Here is a 20,308-nt window from a genome sequence, read left to right on the forward strand (position 1 = left end):
AATGAATTGATCAAAAACGATTTAAGCAATATAACGGACCATGAAATTAGAATAATAGTCATAAAATTAATCGCTGGGCTTGAAAAAAGTATAGAGGACAGCAGAGAATCTATTGCTACAAAGATCAAGGGACTAAGAAATAGTCATGAGGAGCTTTAAAAAATGCCATAAATGAGGTGCAAAATAAAATGGAGGCGACCACAGCTCAGATTGAAGAGGCAGAGGAGAGAATAGGTGAATTAGAAGATAAAATTATGGAAAAAGAGGAAGCTGAGAAAAAGGTAAAAAAATCTAGGAATATGAGGGAAGAATTAGAGAACTAAGTGATGCAATCAAACATAACAATATCCGTATCATAGGAATTCCAGAAGAGGAAGAGGGAGAGAAAGGGGCTGAAGGTATACTTGAACAAATCATAGCTGAGAACTTCCCTGATCTGGGGAAGGAAATAGGCATTGAAATCCAAGAGGCACAGAGAACTCCCTTCAGACATAACTTGAATCGATCTTCTGCATGACATATCATAGTGAAACTGGCAAAATACAAGGATAAAGAGAAAATTCTGAAAGCAGCTAGGGATAAACACTCCCTAACTTATAAAGGGAGACAGAAAAGACTAGTGACAGATCTATCTACTGAAACTTGGCAGGCCAGAAAGGAATGGCCGCAAATCTTCAGTGTAATGAACAGAAAAAATATGCAGCCAAGAATCCTTTATCCAGCAAGTCTGTCATTCAGAATAGAAGGAGAGATAAAGGTCTTCCCAAACAAACAAAAACTGAAGGAATTCATCACCACTAAACCAGCCCTACAAGAGATCCTAAGGGGGATTCTGTGAGTGAAATGTTGCAAGGACCACAAAGCATCAGAGACATCACTACAAGCATGAAACCTACAGACATCACAATGACTCTAAACTCTTAATAACACTAAATGTAAATGGACTAAATGCTCCAACCAAAAGACATAGGGTATCAGAATGGATAAAAAAACAAGAGCCATCTATTTGTTGTCACAAGAGACTCATTGTAAACCTGAGGACACCTTCAGATTGAAAGTGAGTGGATGGAGAACTATCTATCATGCTACTGGAACTCAAAAGAAAGCTGGAATAGCCATACTTATATCAGAAAAACTAGACTTTAAAGTAAAGGCTGTAACAAGAGATGAAGAAGGGCATTGTATAAAAATTACAGGGTCTATCCATCAGGAAGAGCTAACAATTATAAATGTCTATGCACCGAATACGGGAGCCCCCAAATATATAAAACAATCACAAACATAAGCATCCTTATTGATAAGAATGTGGTAATTGCAGGGGACTTTAATATCATGCAAATGGATGTTAAAAGAAAGTCAGAATGACAATACTTATATTAGATAAAGTGCACTTTAAAACAAAGACTGTAACAAGAGGCAAAGAAAAACAGCAAATTTGGGGATAATCCAACAATGGGATCTAACACTTTTAAATATTTGTGTACTCAACATGAGAGTACTCAAATACATAAAAGTGTTAATATCAAAGATGAAGGAGGTAATTGATAATAATACAATAGTCATGGACTTTAACATCCCACTTACATCAATGGACAGATTATCTAAACAGAAAATAAATAAGAAACAAAGGCTTTCAATGACGCACTGGACCACATAGACTTAGATATATTCAGAACATTCCATCGTAAAATAGCAGAATACACATTCTTTTCAAATGTACATAGAATATTTTGCAGAATAGATAACATATTAGTTCACAAAATAGGCCTTCACCATTATAAAAGTTTGAAATTATACCATGCATCTTTTCTGACTACAACACTATGAAATTAGAAGTCGCTACAAGAAAAAATCTGGGAAGACCACAAATACATGCAAGTTAAGTAACATGCTACAAAACAATTAATGGGTCAACCAGGAATCAAAGAAGTAATATAAAAATACATGGAAACAAATTAATATGATGACACTATAGTCCAAAACTTTTGGGATGCAGCAGAAGTGGTCATAAAAGGAAGTACATAGCAATACAGGCCTACCTCAAGAAGCAAGTGAAATCTCAAAGAAACAGCCTAACCATACACTAAAGGAGCTAGTCAGTGGACAACAAATGAAACCTAAAGACAGCAGAAAGAGAGACATAATGAAGATGAGAGCAGAAATAAATGATATAGAAACTAAAAAAATAATAGAACAGATCAAGGAAACCAGGAGCTATTTCTTTGAAAAAAATCAATAAAATTGATACAACTCTAACCAGACTTATCAAAAAGAAAAGCGAAAGGACCCAAATAAATAAAATCAGAAATGAGAGAGGAAAAATAACAACCAACACCACACAAATACAATTGTAAGAGAATATTATGAAAAAAATATATGCTAATAAATTGGACAATCTAGAAAAAATGGATAAATTCTTAAAAACATATAACCTACTAAAACTGAAACAGGAAGAACTGAAAGATTTGAATAGACTGATTATTAGTAACGGGATTGAATTAGTAATCAAAAAATTCCCAATAAACAAAAGTCCAGGGCCAGCTGTCTTCACAGATGAATTCCAAGAACATTTAAAGAAGAGTTAATAACTATTCATCTCAAACTACTCCAAATATTTAAAAGGAATGAAAACTTCTAAATTTATTCTGTTTCCAGCATTACTGTGACTTCAAAAATCAGATAAAGGCACCACTAACAAAGAGAACTACACCAATATTGCAAGAGGTTTTCCCTTTCTCCACATCCTCAACAAACACCTGTTGTTTCTTGTGTTATTGTTTTCAACCATTCTAACATGGGTGAGGTGATATCCCATTGTAGTTTTGATTTGTATTTCCCTGATGATCAGTGATATTGTGCATATTTTCATGTGTCTGTTGTCCATCTATATATCTTCTTTGGAAAAGGGTCTATTCATATCATCTGCCCATTTTTTAATTTGAGTATTTATTTTTTCAGTGTTGGGTATTATAAATTCTTTATATACTTTGAATGCTATTCCTTTATCAGATATTTCATTTACAAATATCTTCTCCCATTCCACAGATTGTCTTTTATTTTTGTTGATTGTTTCCTTCATTGCAGAGAGGATATTTATTTTGATGAAATCCCAGTAGTTATTTTGCTTTTGTTTCCCTTGGCTCAGAAGACATCTAGAAAGAATCACTGCAGCAGATGTAAACAAGGTTACTGCTTTTGTTGTAGTCATGGTTTTTTATGGTTAAATAAGTTGTTGTGTCTATATACATACATTTAATGTGTGTGTGTGCATGTGTGTGTGTGTGTATAATGTATATACATGGATATATACATATATATATGATGGAATATTAATCATATAAGAGAATGAAATCTTTCCATTTGAAATAACATGGATATAGCTAGATAGTATTGTGCTAAGCAAAATATGTCAGTCAGAAAGACAGGTTACCACATTATTTCACTCATATGTGGAATTTAAGAAACAAAACAATCGAAGAGAATAAAAAGAGAGGGGGTGTGGCAAACCAAGAAATAAACTTAGCTATAGAGAAGAAACTGATGGTTACAGGAGGGAGGTGTGTGGGGGTTGGGTTAAATAGGTGATGGAAATTAAGTGTGCACTTTGTTGTAATGAGCATGGGGTATTGTATGGAAGTGTTAAATCACTATTTTGTACACATGAAACTATTATTACAATGTATGTTAAATAACTGGAATTTAATAAAACTTTAAAAAAAATAAGGAAAACTTCATGCCAATATCCCTGATGAAGATGGATAGAAATTTCTCAATAAAATTCTTGCAAAGTGCATCTAACCATACATTAAAATAATCATTCACCACATTCAAGTGACATTCCTAGGTTGAAAAGGTGGTTTAATATTAAAAATCAATTAACATGATACACAACATTAATAAAAGAAAGGATAAGAACCATATGATCATTTCAATAGATGTAGAAAAAAACATTTGACAACATACAACATCCATTCATGATAAAAACCTTCAACAAAGTAGGCTTAGAGGGAACATACCTCAACATAATAAAACCCATATTCAAAAAATCCACAGCTAATATCATCCTCAATGGGGAAAAACTGAAAGCTTTTCCTCTATGGTCAGGAACAAGACAGGGATGGCCACTTTTGCCACTAGTGTTTAACATATTGCTAAAAGTCCTAGCCACAGCAATCAACACCAAGAAATAAAATGCATCCATACTGGCAAGGAATAAGTCAAACATTCATTATTTACAGATGACATGATACTGTATATAGAAAATCCTACACACACACACAAACACACACACAAACTTGACAAAAGACTCCACAAAAATCTGCTTGAAGTGATAAACAAATTCAGTACATTTGGAGGTTACAGAATCAACATAGAGAAATCTGTGGTATTGCTGTATGCCAATAATGAAGCAGTAGAAATAGAAATTAATGAATCATTCCCATTTATAGCTGCACAAAAAGTAAGATACCTAGAAATAAACCTAATAGTTGAAAGATCTGCAGTCTAAAAACTCTAAAACACTGATGAAATATATTGAAGATGATACAAATGAAAAGACATTCCATGCTCATGCACTGGAAGAAGAAATAATGTTAAAATGTCTATACCCAAAGTAATCTACACATTTAATGCAATCTCTATCAAATGACCAACAGCATTAGTCACAGTGATGGAAGAAACAATCCTAAAATTTGTATAGAACCACAAAAGACCTGAATATTCAAAGCATCTTTGTAAGAGAAAAGCAAACGTGGAGGTATCACAATTTGTGACTTCAAATTATATTACAAAGCTGTAGTGATCAAGACAGTATGGTACTGGCACAAAAATAGACACCACAGATCAATAGAACAGAATAGAAAACACAGAAATGAACCCTCAACTATATGGTCAATTAATCTTCACAAAAGGCGGAAAGAATACCCAATGGGAAAAAGACAGTCTCTTCAACAAATGGTGTTGGAAAAACTGTCCAGCAACATGCAAAAGAAAGAAACTAGACAACTTTCTTAGGCCACACACACACACACACACGCACATTCAAAATTGATTAAAGACCTAAATGTAAGGCCTGAAACCATAAAAATTCTAGAGGAGAACAGAGGCAGTAACCTCTTTGACGCTGGCTGTAGTGACGTATTTCTAGATATGTCTTCTGAGGCAAGGGAAATAAAAATAATAAACTATTTGGACGTCACCAAAATAAAAAAAAAAAACAACTTCTGTACAGCAAAGAAAGTAATCAGCAAAACTAAAAGGCAACCTATGGAATGGGAGAATATATTTGCAAATGACAAATCTGATAAAGGGTTAGTATCCAAAATATGTCAAGAGCTTATAAAACTCAACATCCAAAAAAATGAATAATCAAATTTTAAAATGGGCAGAAGACATGAATAAACACTTTTCCAAAGAAGACATACAGATGGCCAACAGACACATGAAAAGATGATCAACATCACTAATCATCAGGGAAATACAAATCAAACTACAATGAGTTATTTCACACCTGTCAGAATGGCTAAAATCAACAACACAAGAAACAATAGGTTTTTGTGAGAATGTGGAGAAAGGGAAACTCTTTTGCACTGATGGTGGGAATGCAAACTGGTGCAGTCATTCTGGAGAACAGTATGGAGGTTACTAAAAATGTCAAATATAGAACTACCCTATGATCCAGGAATTGCACTAGTAGGTATTTACCCCAAGAATACACAAATACAAATTTAATGTGATACATGCACCCTGATGTTTATAGTTGCATTATTTATAATTGCCAAATTACTGAAACAACCCAAGTGAGCACTGACTGATAACGAGGAGGTGATGTATATCTACAATGGAATATTACTCAGCCATGTAAAAGCATAAAATCTTGTCATTTGCAAGGACATGGGTAGAGCAAGACAGTTGTATGCTAAGTGAAATAAGTCACTCAGAGAAAGACACATACCATATGGGTTCACTCATACATGCAATTTAAGAAACAAAAGGAGCAAATAGAAAAAAAAAGAGAAACCAAGAAACTGACTCTTACCTATAGAGAACATACTGATGATTACCAGAGGGGAAATGGGTGGGCAGATGAGTGAAGTAGGTAATGGGGATTAAGGAGTGCACTACTTATGATGAGCACCAAGTGTTGTATGGAAATGTTGAGTCACTATATTGTATAGCTGAAACTAATTTTGCACTATATGTTAACAAAATAGAATTTAAATAAAACAAAAAAAATGATTTATATTTTTCTTTTTTTAAAAAAAATGCTTATTTTGAGAAAGAGATAGTGTGTGAAAGTAGAGGAGAGTCAGAGAGAGGGAGAGAGAGATAATCTCAAACAGGTTCCACACAGTGCAGAGCCTTACGCAGGGCTCGATCTCACAAACTGTGAGACCATGACCTGAGCCAAAACCAAGAGTCAGATGCTTAACTGATGGAGCCACCCAGGCACCATTGATTTACATTTTTCATCTCTACCCACCTCATCATCCCTTATTCCCTCATAGTTAATGTTTTTTACTCATTTTAAACTTATCGTTCTATTTTATTTTGAAAAACTTGTGTGCACATATTTCACCTCTTTCTTTAGAAAATGTTAAATAATTTCAATATCTTTGTGAACCAAGCATTTTCTGTCCCAGGACAATAGACAAGTTCTTTAACTTTTTGTTTGGAAATGATTTCAAATTTAAAGAAATAAAATGTTACATAAATAGTTTAAAATACAACCAGAAGTCCATTATCCAGACTCACCTCTTGTCAACATTTTGTCCTGTATGATGTATTGGTTGAGGTCTCCTTCTCTATTTCCACACATGCATATGAATAGGTATTCACATATACATATGCATGTACTTTTTCATGTGTGTATTTGTATGTATACTTAAAATATTTCAGTTATTGTTATTTTTCAGATAATATATGTGTATGGTGGGAACTTTTGTTAAGCTTTTTAAAGGTAATTGTATAGTCACATGCAATTATAGAAATAATATAGAGGGATTCCATTTATCACTTACCTAGCTATATAATGGTAACATCTTATAAAACTGTAGTATGCTATCATAACCAGAATATTGACATTGATTCAATCCACTGATCTCATTCATATTTCTCCAGTTATACTTGAACTCGTGTGTGTGTGTGTGTGTAGTTGTATGCCATTTTATCGCATGTTTATGTTTTTATATCCAATATCACAATCAAAATACTAAGCAGTTTCATCACAAGGATCACTTTTGTTGCTCTTTTATAACATCACTCACTTCCTTCCAGCCACCTTCTATTCCTAAGCCCTGATAACTACTAATCTGTTCTCTATTTCTAAATGGTTATCTTTCAATACTGTTATATATATGGAATCGTGGGGTATGTAATCTTTGGGGATTTAATGTTGTTGTTTTTTTTTTCTCAGCATAACTCCCAGGAGTTGCAGTTCAATTGCATATATTAGTTTGTTAATTAATTCATTCCTTTTTATTGATGAGTACTATTTTATGGAATGGACATACCATGATAGTTTGTTTAAGCATTGACCTATTGAAGGAGATCTGAGTTGATTCCAGTTTGGGGCTATTATGAATAAAACTGTTATGAACATCCATGTATAGATCCTTTTGTAAATATCTTTTCATTTCTCTGGGATAAATGCCCAGATGTAGAATTGCTGAGTCTTGTGATAGTTTTATGTTTGGTTTTATAAGATATTACCAAACTGATGTGTAAAAAGGCTCTATAATTTTACATCACAATCAGTAATACATAAGTAACCAATTCCTCTTCATACTTAGCAATATTTATTGCTGTTACTGTATTTTTTTTAGCTATTATAGGTGTGTATCAATATCTTATTGTGGTTTTACTTTACATTTTTCTAACAGCTAATGATGTTGAATATCTTTTCATGTGCTAATTTGTTCTCCTGTGAAATATCCTGTGTGTATTCTGTGTATATCCTCTTCCGTGAAAGATCTAGTCATTTCTATTGCTCATTTTCTAAATGGTTCATTTCTACTTTTACTACTGAGTTTAGAGAGTTCTTTATATACTGTGAATAGTAGTTCTTTGTTGCATATGTGGTTTGCAAATATTTTCTCCCAGTCTGTAGCTTGACTAGTCACCCTCTAAATAGGATCTTTGCAGGGCAAAAGTTTTTAATTTTGATGGAAGTTAATTTATCAGTTTTTCTAGTAATACATTTTGTTGTTGGTGTCAAGTGAAATAACTGCATCATCATATATCTCAAAGATTTTCTCCTATGCTTCCCCCCCCCAAAATTTATAGTTTTGCATTTCTTATTTAAGTCTGCAACCCATTTTGAGTTAATTTTCATACAAAGTGTGTGGTTTAGGTTTAGATTCATTTTCAGCACCATTAGTTGAACAGGTTATCCTTTCTCAATTTTATTGGTTTTGCACCTTTGTCAAAAATCATTTAAGTATATTTGTATGGGTCTATTTCTGGACTTTACATTCTGTTCCATTGATCTATATATCTGTCTCTTTGCCAATACCGTACTGTCTTCATTATAGCCATAGGGAAGGAGAGTGCTTTCTAGGCAAGTTTACTTGTTATGACAGTATTTCTCCATTGACAATGCTACCCTCTCTTTCTACCTCATATGTCTCAGAGGAGAAGGAGAGCACATTCTTTGATCCTGTATTATTAGCAGGGATCCTGATGGTTACCCCTTACGGTGTTACTGGACTCTCTTGGTGTTGCAACTCCTGTTTTATACAGGGGAGGAATAAACCACCTTCCGATGCTGGGTTGGGTGTCATGAAATGGTTGGCCTTGTCAGGTGTGGGAATCATAAAAATTTTTTCCACTATGTTGTTCTTCCAGTCCTAGGTCCCTGGCAAGTTTGTCTTCCACTTTCCACCAGTATTCTGTTTGTGTTGCCTCTTGCATTAGTTCCAGAATTAATAATTGTACTCAGTGGGGAATACCAATGAGAAAAGACTGTATATCCCTTGTTCAGACTGAAAGTCACCTATGCTTATTTTGTACATTTGTTTATACCAGTAACCAAATACAATGTATCTCCTTCCCTTTCCCTATTCAATATTTGTATTTCTTTTTTTTTCCACAGTGAGAACCATGGTTACAGCTATATGAATGAATTAATTTGCCTGTTGTTTGATCATATAGTCTCAAGTGTTTTCAGAATTACCATACCCCAATTACTGACATATCCTGTTATTAAAAAGTATTCCAGTTCCATTTGCAGTCCTCCTCCCCTACCAATATAGAGTATATAGTTAAATATTATGTTCTTAAATTACTTGGATTAGTAATTATGTTACTTGTTTGAAATATATTTGCCATTCAGTGGTTTAAGTTTGCTTGAGATTTAGGTCTTCATACTTTCAATTTTATTGGTGTTTTAAAGTATACTCAGAGAAGAGTTACTCCTTTCTGTATCACTTCTACTCTGTCACTCCTCCCTTACTCTTCTTACAATAGTGTAGGTAACCAAATTCATTGTTCTATAATTTAGAATTCCTGTTTCTTTTTTAAGTTAAGCAGATATATGTATGTTTTCTTATTTGCCCTCCTTGTAATACAAAAGATAGCATATTATAAATGCACATACACATTTTTAATTAACAATGGCCCTAGGAAATCACATATTTCAGTTAATTGAGATTCATTGTGTGTTTTTATCATACACACATTAAATTTCAAGTTTGTACATTTTGGTAGTATCCAATATTTTTCAATTGTAAATAATGCTGTAGTGAATAATATACATATGTATTTTCATATTTTGTGGGTTTTATCTTTAGAGTCAATCCCTAGAAATGGGTTGTTGGATTGAAAGACAAATACAAATACATTTTTGGTTGATATTACAGAATTCTCCTCCAAACAGATAGCATAGGTTTTTTTTTAATTTTTACTAGCAGTGGAAGAATACTTATTTCCCTCAAGTCTTTTCAAAGAGAATATTTTTAAATATTTTTTTGCCAATATGATGGTTAGAAATGGTATCCTTATTCAATTGTGACTTTAATTTCTCTTATTATAAATAAGATTTACTTTTGTATTTGTTGAAAGAACATTTTTATTTTTTCTGTGAGGTTTTTTATGTCTTGTTTTTTCTATAGATTTTTTTGTTTTTCTACTAAATGTTCAGAAGTTTTACATATTTCAAAAGTTAGTGACTATCCATGATATATATTTTCCCCAGTATATCATTTATTTTTTAATTTATCATGGTGGATTTGTTTTATTTTGATGGAGTAAAATTTCACTTTTTTTCTTTTATTACATCTTGCATTAGTTTCCTATTTCTACCATAATAAATTTAGTAACATGAAACAAAACCCATTTCTTATATTATAGTACTATAGGTGAGAAATCCATAATAGACTCAGATCAGTCTTTTATTTGGAGTCTTTCAAGAATAAAATCAAGATCTTTGCTAGGTGGGTTCTTATCTGGAGCATCTGGGGAAAATTCTACTTGAAAATTCTACTTGAAGCTGTAGGCATAATTCAATATGTTGAAAATGTAGGACTGAAGTCCCTGCTTTCTTGTAGGACTTAAGTCCCTGTTTTCTTGCTGGATGCCAGCTGGAATCATTCTAAGAATCTAGAGGGTATATTTACTGGTGTTCCACTCCATTTTGAAAATTAGCTCACACTTTGAATTTCTTTGACATCTCTTTTTACAACATTTTTCTGAGTTCCTCTTCTGCATTTAAAGGCTCATTTGATTATTTAGGCCTCACTGAAATAATACAAATTAATTTCCCAATTTTATAACTGCAGAGTACTCTGCCATGTATCCTAACATAATTCAGGCATGACATCAGGGAACAAAGGCCATAGGGCCTGAAATTCTTCCAACCACACATCTACATTGTGAGTTTCATTAAGAAAGACTTTTCCTACACCTGTGATAAAGAGGAAAATATACATTTTTTTCCTAAAAATTTTATTGTTGTGTTTCCTACATTTTAGTTCCCAGCCCAGTTGGAGTTTATTCTTGTGCATGTTGTAAAAAATGAATCTAATTTTATTCTTTTTTCCCACTTTGATTCACATTTGTCCCAACAGCATTTACTAAAACGTCCATATTTATTGTTTACTATATTTCTTCATCACTGAATATGTTTCTAGACTCCATTCTATTCTATTGATCTAGACAGCTATGTCTAATGATCAGTCTACTCATGTGCCAATACCATACATTTTAATTATAGAGGCATCAGAGTATATGTTAAGATCTGGTAAATCTAGTTTGTCTCCCATCAGATCACTGCTTTTTCACTCCATTCCTTATTCATCTAGCATTTTTATTTTTACAGATAAAATTTAGAATCAACTCATTTATTTCTTGATATTTTTACTAGGATTACATTAAATTCACAAATTAAGAAGAACTGGACTGAGGCATATTAGTTTTGTGATGGTAGAGGGAGAACAGCAACCACAAAACCTGGGGAGGAAATACGTTAGATCCAGAGTTTACAGAGAGGAGGGCACATTAAAGATCTTTTTTTTTTTTTTTTTCTGCATCACCCTGGAGCCTTCTTTATTAAGTAAAATGACCTGGAATGGTTTTCTCAAACCATTTTAGGCATTTTATTTTTAAATGACTGTAAAGTCAGTCATTATGCACTACTCTGAAAATCATTTTTTCTCTCTCTCTCTCATTAATGGTGACCACCCTTCCTTTTAAACTGAGAAGTCCATCAGAAACAGCAAAGATAGCCTACCTTCTGAGTCTCCCAAAATACACTTTTCAGCACCTTCAGATGTCTCTCATCACCACTACCATAGCCATCTTCTATCATTCATAAATGCAGATAAATGCCATATGGCTGCTATTGACATGGACAAATAGGACAGTTTGGACTGACTGCTCTTTGGCTGTCCCTCTAAATGGAAAGACTAGACTCAATTATTCAAACTGAACTAGGAACCCTAAGCCTTACCAGCTTTCTGGGACACTGTCAACTTGTGCTTCCTCCTCCAGACAATGGAGGTTTGGCTTGTAGACCCCCAACAATTGTAATCAATGTATTTTTTCAGAGACACCATGAAAACTTCCTGGATTTTACTTCTTATAAGAGAGCAAAATATTAACTTGTCTTCCTCCTGTAAACACAATGGCTTGCCCCTCAGGAGTGACAATAAGGGACATTCCAGTGTTTAAAGAAATGTCACAGTAGACCGTATAGCCCTCAATGACTGAAAAGATGTCTCCACACTGAAGTTACACTTAAGGGATCTTACTGGAAGGATAAATGGACTCTAAACACACATCCTGCAAGCCATTATATCTAATACAGGAATTACTTTCAGAAAAGATGGTATAGAGTGTTGCCGTGATGTGTCAGTCAGGATTCAACCAGAGAACCAGATATACACACACACCTCCAGCATCTGACATGGAGACGTGTGTGTGTGTGTGTGTGTGTGTGTGTGTGTGTATACACTTGTTACAGGGAGTAGAAACACATTGTTGTCAGGGATATATTTTTAAGGCTATGTCTCCATGTCAGATGCTGGAGATTTGTTACAGAATTTGATAAATGGAATTGGATTTTTTACAGGGAATTAGCATACATCATTGTTAGCACCATCTCTTTAAGGCTGTGCTGCATGTCAGGTGCTAGATCTTGAAGTCTAGAATTCAGAGAGAGAAAATCATAAGCAGACTGGATCCTCACAACATGAGCATGAAACCCCTCAAGGATAAATAACAACACATGCCCATTATTTTTTATTAATAAAGTTCTATTTATTTACTTTGAGAGAGACAGAGATGGTGTGAGTGGGGGAAGGACAGAGAGAGAGGGAGAGAAAGAGAACCCCAGGCAGGCTCCATGCTGCCAGCACAGAGCCTGATGCAGGGCTTGAACTCACAGACCATGAGATCATGACCCGAGCCAAAACGAAGAGTCAGACATTCAACCAAAGAGACACCCAAGTGTCCCAACACATGTCCATTCTGGTTGCCATTGACCTAGGTACAAGCTGAAGCTGAGGCCCCTTATCATAGAAATAAATATATAAATAAATATAAATATAAATATAAATTCAGGAAAACTGAAAGAGAATCCAGGAAAACTAGAGAAACCATAGGCTTACATGTTGCTTCATGCCAAAAGAGTCAGCAAATCAGGAATAATAATGAAAGTTATGAAATGACTAGTGCCTCCGTCCTGCTCTTCCAAATCTTCTGAATTCCTCTATGTGAACTGTCCTACAAAGAAACATACACTAAAGGGAATCCTTAGAAATTTAGTTTAGCCTAGCCAAGTTGACACATTACAAAGCCATCTGGCAAGATTTAAGCTAAAACGATTGACAACATTGCCCTAGGCCTGCATGATATCCAGGTCAGTCTCAACTTGCTGGCCAGGTTTATTACGGGTAATAGAATTGCCCTAGATTTCCACTTTGTGGGATGAGGCAGAGGCTGTGAAATTAAATAATACATTCTTTGTGCCTGGATTAATGCCTCAGACAGAGTGGAAAAGTCAATAAATAAACTTGAGATGGAAAGAAGAAAAATTATGTCAATTTTTAGATGCCATGATCTTGTGTAGAGGAAACCCTAAGGAATACAATTTTTAAAAGTAGAATGAATAATCAAGTTCTGCAAGATTACAAATTACAACATCAATGTAAAGAAAAAAACTTGTAGTTTTAAACATTTGAAATTCACAGTCCAAAAATGAAATTAAGAAAGCTATTCCATTTACAATAGCATCAGAAATTAAAATATTTAGGAATGAGTTTAACAAAAAAAAGTGTAAAACTTGCACTCCAAAAACTGTAAAACATTACTGGAAGAAATTAAAAATCTTAATAATTGAAAAACCATATGTTCATGGATCAGAAGATAATATTGTTAAAATGACAATGCTCTCCAAATTAATCTAAAGATTCAGTGAATTTCCTGTAAAGATCCAAGCCTGATTATTTGCAGAAAATGACTGATTGTGAAATTCATATACAATTGCAAAGGACCTAAAATAACAAAAGGCTCTAGAAAATAAACAAAAAAAATTAGAATGATTCACACTTCCTGACTTCAAAACTTACTACAAAAAAACAGTAGTCAAGATATCATGGTATTTCCTTAAAAAGATATGTATATATCAGTGGAATACAATTGAGCATCCAGAAATAAACTCATTCATATGTATTCAGTTGATTTTCAACATTGGTGTCAAGATAATTCAAAGGGGGAAATAATGATTTCCAGCAAATGATGCTGGAAAAAATGGATACCTGTAGCAAAAGAATGAAGTTGAGCACCTACTTCAAACCATATACAAAACAACTAAAACTTGAGACCCAAATGTAAGAACTAAAACTATAAAATTCTTAGAAAAAAAAAAAACATAGGAGTAACCCTTTGTGACCTTGGTTCAGGCAATTATTTTTTATATATGGCACCAGAAGCACAATCACTAGAAGACAAAATAGGTAAACTACCTCAAAATTTTTATATATGGCACCAGAATCACAATCACTAAAAGACAAAATAGGTAAACTACCTCAAAACAATAATTTGTTTTCTGTAAATGACTCTCAAAAAGGGGAAAACAGTATAGATCATATGATAGACCACAAAACAAGTCTCAATACATTTATTTAAGAAGATTGAAATCATATCAAGCATCTCTTCTGATTACAATGTCATGACACTAGAAATTAATTTTTAAAAAACTGAAAAATTCACATACATGTGGAGATTAAACATTCTACTTAAAAACCAATGACTCAAGAAAGAAATCAAAAGAAAAATTTAAAAATATATTGAGATAAATTAAAATGGAATTATACCAAAATTTGTGAGATACACAGTTCCAAGAAAGAAATTCTTAGAGATAAATGCCTACCTAAAGAAACAAGATAAATCTCAAATAAAAAACCCAAGTTTACACGTCAAGGAACTAGAAAACGAAGAAAAACTACTGCACAAATTTAGTAGACTAAATGAAATAGAAACACCAGAGTAGAAATAAATGGAAATAGAGAATAAAAAGATAGTACATAATATCAATGAAACTAAGGGCTAGTTCTTTGAAAAGATAAACAAAAATTATGAATCTTTAGACTCACCAGAAAATAAAGGAGAGAAAACTCAAAATCAGAAATGAAAGAGAAGATATTACAACTGATATCACAGAAATACAAAGGATCATAAAAGACTACTATGAAAAATTGTATACCAAGAAACTGGGCAACCTGAAAGAAAAGGAAAATACCTAGAAACATACAACCTCCTAAGACTGAATCATTAAGAGATAGAAAATCTTAATAGACCAATTGTTAGTAATAAGATTGAATCAGTTCCATGGCTTCACTGGTGATTTCTACCAAATATTTAAAAAAGAATTAATGTCAGTCCTCTTCAAACTTTTCCAAAAAAAATGAAGAGACAATTCTGCCAAACTTATTTTATAATACCACCATTACCCTAATACAAAAACCAGACAAGGACATCACAGAGAAAAAAATTACAGGCCAATCTCTCATGAATGCAGATGTAAATATCCTAAACAAAATATTACCAAGCTGAATTCAATAATACATTGAATGGATCATACACAATGGTAAAGTAGCCTTTACTTCAGGGATGCAAGAATGGTTCAACATTGACAAATCAATCAACATGATAAACCACATTAACAAAATGAAGGATAAAAGCCATATGATTTCTCAATAGATCCAGAAAATGTATATGACAAAATTCAACATCCATTTATGATAAAAAAATCTCAGCAAACTGGGTGTTGATAGAACATAACCTCAATGTAATAAAGGACATATATATATGATAAGCCCTTGGCTAACATCATACTCAATTGTGAAATGATTAAGATTTTCCTGTAAGATCAGGAACATGATGAGGATGTCCATCCACTCTCACCACTTTTTTTCTTTTTTTAAGTTTTTATTTAAAGTCTAGTTAGCATACAGTGTAATATTAGTTTCAGGTGTACAATTTAGTGATTCATACTACATCAGTGATACATACAACATCCAGTGCTCATCTCAACAAGTCCCCTCCTTAAAACCCATCACCCATTTAACCCATCCCCCTACCCACCTCCCCTCTGGTAACCATCAATCTGTTTTCTATAGTTAAGAGTCTGTTTTCTGGTTTGCCTCTCTTCCTCACCCCCGTGCTTATCTGTTTTGTCTTAAATTCCACATATGAGTGAAATCATATTGTATTTGTCTTTCTCTGATTTATCTTGCTTAGTGTAATACTCTCTAGTTCCAACCACTTCATGGCAAATGGCAAGATTTCATTCTTTCATGGCTGAGTAATATTCCCTTGTGTATATATACCACATCTGCTTTATCCATTCATCAGTCCATGGACCCTTGGTTTGTTTCCATAGTTTGGTTATTATAAATAATGCTGCTATAAACATTGGGTTTCATGTATCCCTTTCAATTGGTATTTTTGTATTCTTTGGGTAAATACCTAGTAGTACAATTGCTGTATCATAGGGTAGTTCTATTTTTAATTTTTTGAGGAACCTCCTTACTGAACTCCAGAGGGGCTGCACCAGTTTGCATTCCCACCAAAAGTGTAGGAGAGTTTCCCTTTCCCCACATTCTCACCAACACCTGTTATTTCTTGTGTTGTTGACTTTAGCCATTCTGACACATACCTTTTGCCCATTTTTTAATTGATTATTCATTTTTTGGCTGTCGAGTTTTATAAATTCTTTATATATTATGGATACTAACCCTTTATTAGATGTGTCATTTGCAAATATCTTTTCCCATTCCATAGGTTGACTTTTAGTTTTGTTGATTGTTTCCTTTGCTGTGTTGAAGCTTTTTATTTTGATAATGTCTCAGGGTCCTCTTTTAAACTCGTGTGGTCCTTGACTAAATTCATTTACTTGCAACTGTAAAACTCAGAGTAACTTTGTTCTTCAAAGACAACAATGAAGTCTCTCTTCAAGAAGGGCCCAGTCCCTATTTTTAAGAGCTTTTACTTAGTTAAGTCAGGCATATTCAAGATAATATCCATTTCAAGTAAGTCCATTTCAACTATTTTGGACTTAAATTACATCTGCAAAATCCCTCCTTGCTATATAATGTAACCTAATCACAGTAGTGACATTCCATAGTATACTCACTAGTTCCACCTACACTCAAGGTACAGGTTTATACAAGGGTTTGGCTCATTGGAGGTGATATTAGAATTCTACTCACAATAGTCCATCCTGTGTCCATTAATGACTCTTGACTCAACCACATGCAAATTAGATTCACTCCATTATAAGGCTCCCAAATATCATTCCAATATCAACTCAAAATTCAAAAGCATGTCATCTAAATAATAAGGTCTAAGTGTGAATGAGACTTCCTAATGTAATGTAATCAAATTTCTGAGGTCCAATTCCTTTTTCTCATGGACATGTGAAAATAAAGACAAGTTATTTACCCCCAACATAGCATACATAAAATGGTGAGGAAGGCATAATTAGGAAGGGATAGGATAATGGCTGGTGGCATTGAAGTTCAAAAAGGGGAAAATGGAATGTGCAAAGGTATGGCAATTGTGAAATATGGCTGGACAAATATTGGGGTTTTAGTGTTGAGATGTCAAGCCCTAGGAATAATTGTGCATGGATTTCAACTTTATCAACTGAGTCATCTTATATTTTTCATGAAAGGTAACATGTGTTTGCAGCTGACTAGTTTTATTAGTCTGCTTTTTGTTAGTATAAAATTGGAGGTATGGTGGCTTACTTTCATTTTATACTTAGTCTTTTTCTTTCCAAGTTGGCCATGTTTAAGTCTCAAATAAAATCTCAAAAACTTGTGGATCTTGTAGAAATTTGACTTTGTTGACAAAAGCCACACCCACAAACTTATTGGAGATAATCCCTTCTTTAACTTTGATTCCTGCTGAGATGACCAAGTGACAAATCCCTTAACCTTCTAGAAGACCTCTGGTTTGCTTAATGAGGACCTGTGACACACCCCAAATCACCTGAAAGGGTTCTTTTAGTGTTTGAATATTCTGATCTTTCTGAATTGTTGGCAATAGCCTGCATAATCACTGACTTGACTTTGTCCTCATGCCATACTTTAGGCAGCTATTTCTGACATCTTCATCATCTAGAATCTGGAGAGACCTTAAAATTGTCAAAATCATCCAGTAGTTTTTTTTTGTTTTGTTTTGTTTTGTTTTGTTTGCTTCTTTAGTAGCTCTTTCCTCAATTTATCTCTCTCCTCTAACATTTTACTATATTCAATGTTAAGGAACAAAAATTCAACTGAGTAAATTTGGAGATTTAATTGGCTTTATTAAGCAATTCATGAATTAGGCAGTGCCCCATGTAGCAGGTACAGGGGGAGCTACAAGGAGTTTTACAAAATGTACAAAATGTACAAAACTTTTTTATAGGAAGGAGGGTGGGGCCAGAAATTTATTAGCAAAAGAAAAGAAAGGATTGTTCCAGGTAAGGTTACCTTTCCTTAGGTCTAAGAGCAGGGGTTATTAGGTGGATTACCTTATCTTCCTTTGGAAGATAGAGAGGGCCCATGTGACAGATTATCTCATTTGTGCTTATCAGAAAATTACTGATTGACAGGTTAAGACAACATTTCTGGAGGAGGTTGAAACTGCAATTAGGTATTAAGCCCCAGTTTGGTGAGTTGGCCTGGCCCAAGTGATGTCATTTTAGGGCCTGTGGTTTTCTTCTAACAGCATCTAGTATAAACCTGGCAGCACCTTCAGAAGTTGGATGAGAAATCTCTTTTAGGTATATACCCAATTTCAAAAACTTACAAGAAATGCTTTCATGTAACTGCAGGATGCAACTTCCCTTGCTTTCTGATAATACATGAGAAAGATAATTCTTCCTCCAATTTTCAATTACACATTGTTTTTTTTTTTTCCTTTTTAAATTTTTATTTAAATTCTATTTAGTTAACATATAGTACAATATTGTTTTCAGGAGCAAAATTTAGTGATTCATCACTTACATACAACACCCAGTGCTTCTCATAACAAGTGCCCTCCTTAATACCCATCACCCATCTAACCCATCTCCCTACCCACCTCCCTCCATCAACCCACAATTTCTTCTCTATCTTTGAGAGTATCTTATGGGGGGCACCTAGGTAGCTCAGTTGGTTAAGTGTTCAAATTTGGCTCAGGTTATGATTGCACCATTCATGAGTTCGAGCCCCACGTTGGGCTCTTTGCTGACAGCTCAGAGCCTGGAGCCTGCTTCGGATTCTGTGTCTCCCTCTCTCTCTGCCCCTCCTCTGCTGTCTCTCTCTCTCTCTCTCTCAAAAATAACCATTAAAAAATTAAAACAAAAATTCCCTTATGGTTTGTTTCCTTCTATCTCTTTTTCCCCACTCCATATGCTCATCTATTTTGTTTCTTCAATTCCACCTCTGAGTGAAATCATGGTATTTGGCTTTCTCTGACTGACTTCATTTGCTTAGCATAATACACATAAACTCCATCCATGTTGTTTCAAATGGTAAGAATTTATGTTTCTTGATGGCTGAGTAATATTCCATTACACATATTATATATACCACCTTATCTATCCATTCATCAGTCGATGGACATTTGGGGTCTCTCCATAGTTTGGCTATTGTTGAAAGCACTGCTGCAAACATTGGGGGTACATGTGCCCCTATGCATCAGCACTCCTGTATCCCTTGGGTAAATTCCTATCAGTGCTATTGCTGGGTCATAGGGTAGATGTATGTTTAATTTTTTGAGGAACCTCCACACTGTTTTGCAGAGCGGCTGCACCAGTTTGCATTCCCACCAACAGTGCAAGAGGGTTCCCATTTCTCCACATCTTCACCAGCATCTGTAGTTTCCTGAGCTGTTCATTTTAGCCACTCTGAGCAGTGTGAGGTGGTATCTCAGTGTGGTTTTGATTTGTATTTCCCTGATGATGAGTGACGTTGAGTATTGTTTCATGTGTCTGTTGGACATCTGGATGTCTTCTTTGGAAAAGTGTCTATTCATGTACTCTGCCCATTTCTGTTGTTTACTTTTTAAAGCTTTATTCGGAACTTTCTTCCTGAGTTAGTTTTGTTAAATGTATTTCTAAATATATTATTCTTTTTGATGCTACTTTGATAGACTTTTACAATTAATTCTAGCATATAAAATGCAATTGAATTTTGCATATTTATCTTTATATCCTCTGACCTTGCTGGATTCTTATTATTTCTGCTTTTGTTTGTTTTCTTTTTTTTTAATCACTCAAAATTCCTTCATTCAGGATCATGTTTTCTGCAAATGAAGACATAGTTCTACTTCTTTTTTTAAA

This window comes from Panthera pardus, unplaced genomic scaffold, assembly GCF_024362965.1.
Source record: "Panthera pardus isolate Hobbes unplaced genomic scaffold, ASM2436296v1 HiC_scaffold_27, whole genome shotgun sequence".
NCBI lineage: Eukaryota > Metazoa > Chordata > Mammalia > Carnivora > Felidae > Panthera > Panthera pardus.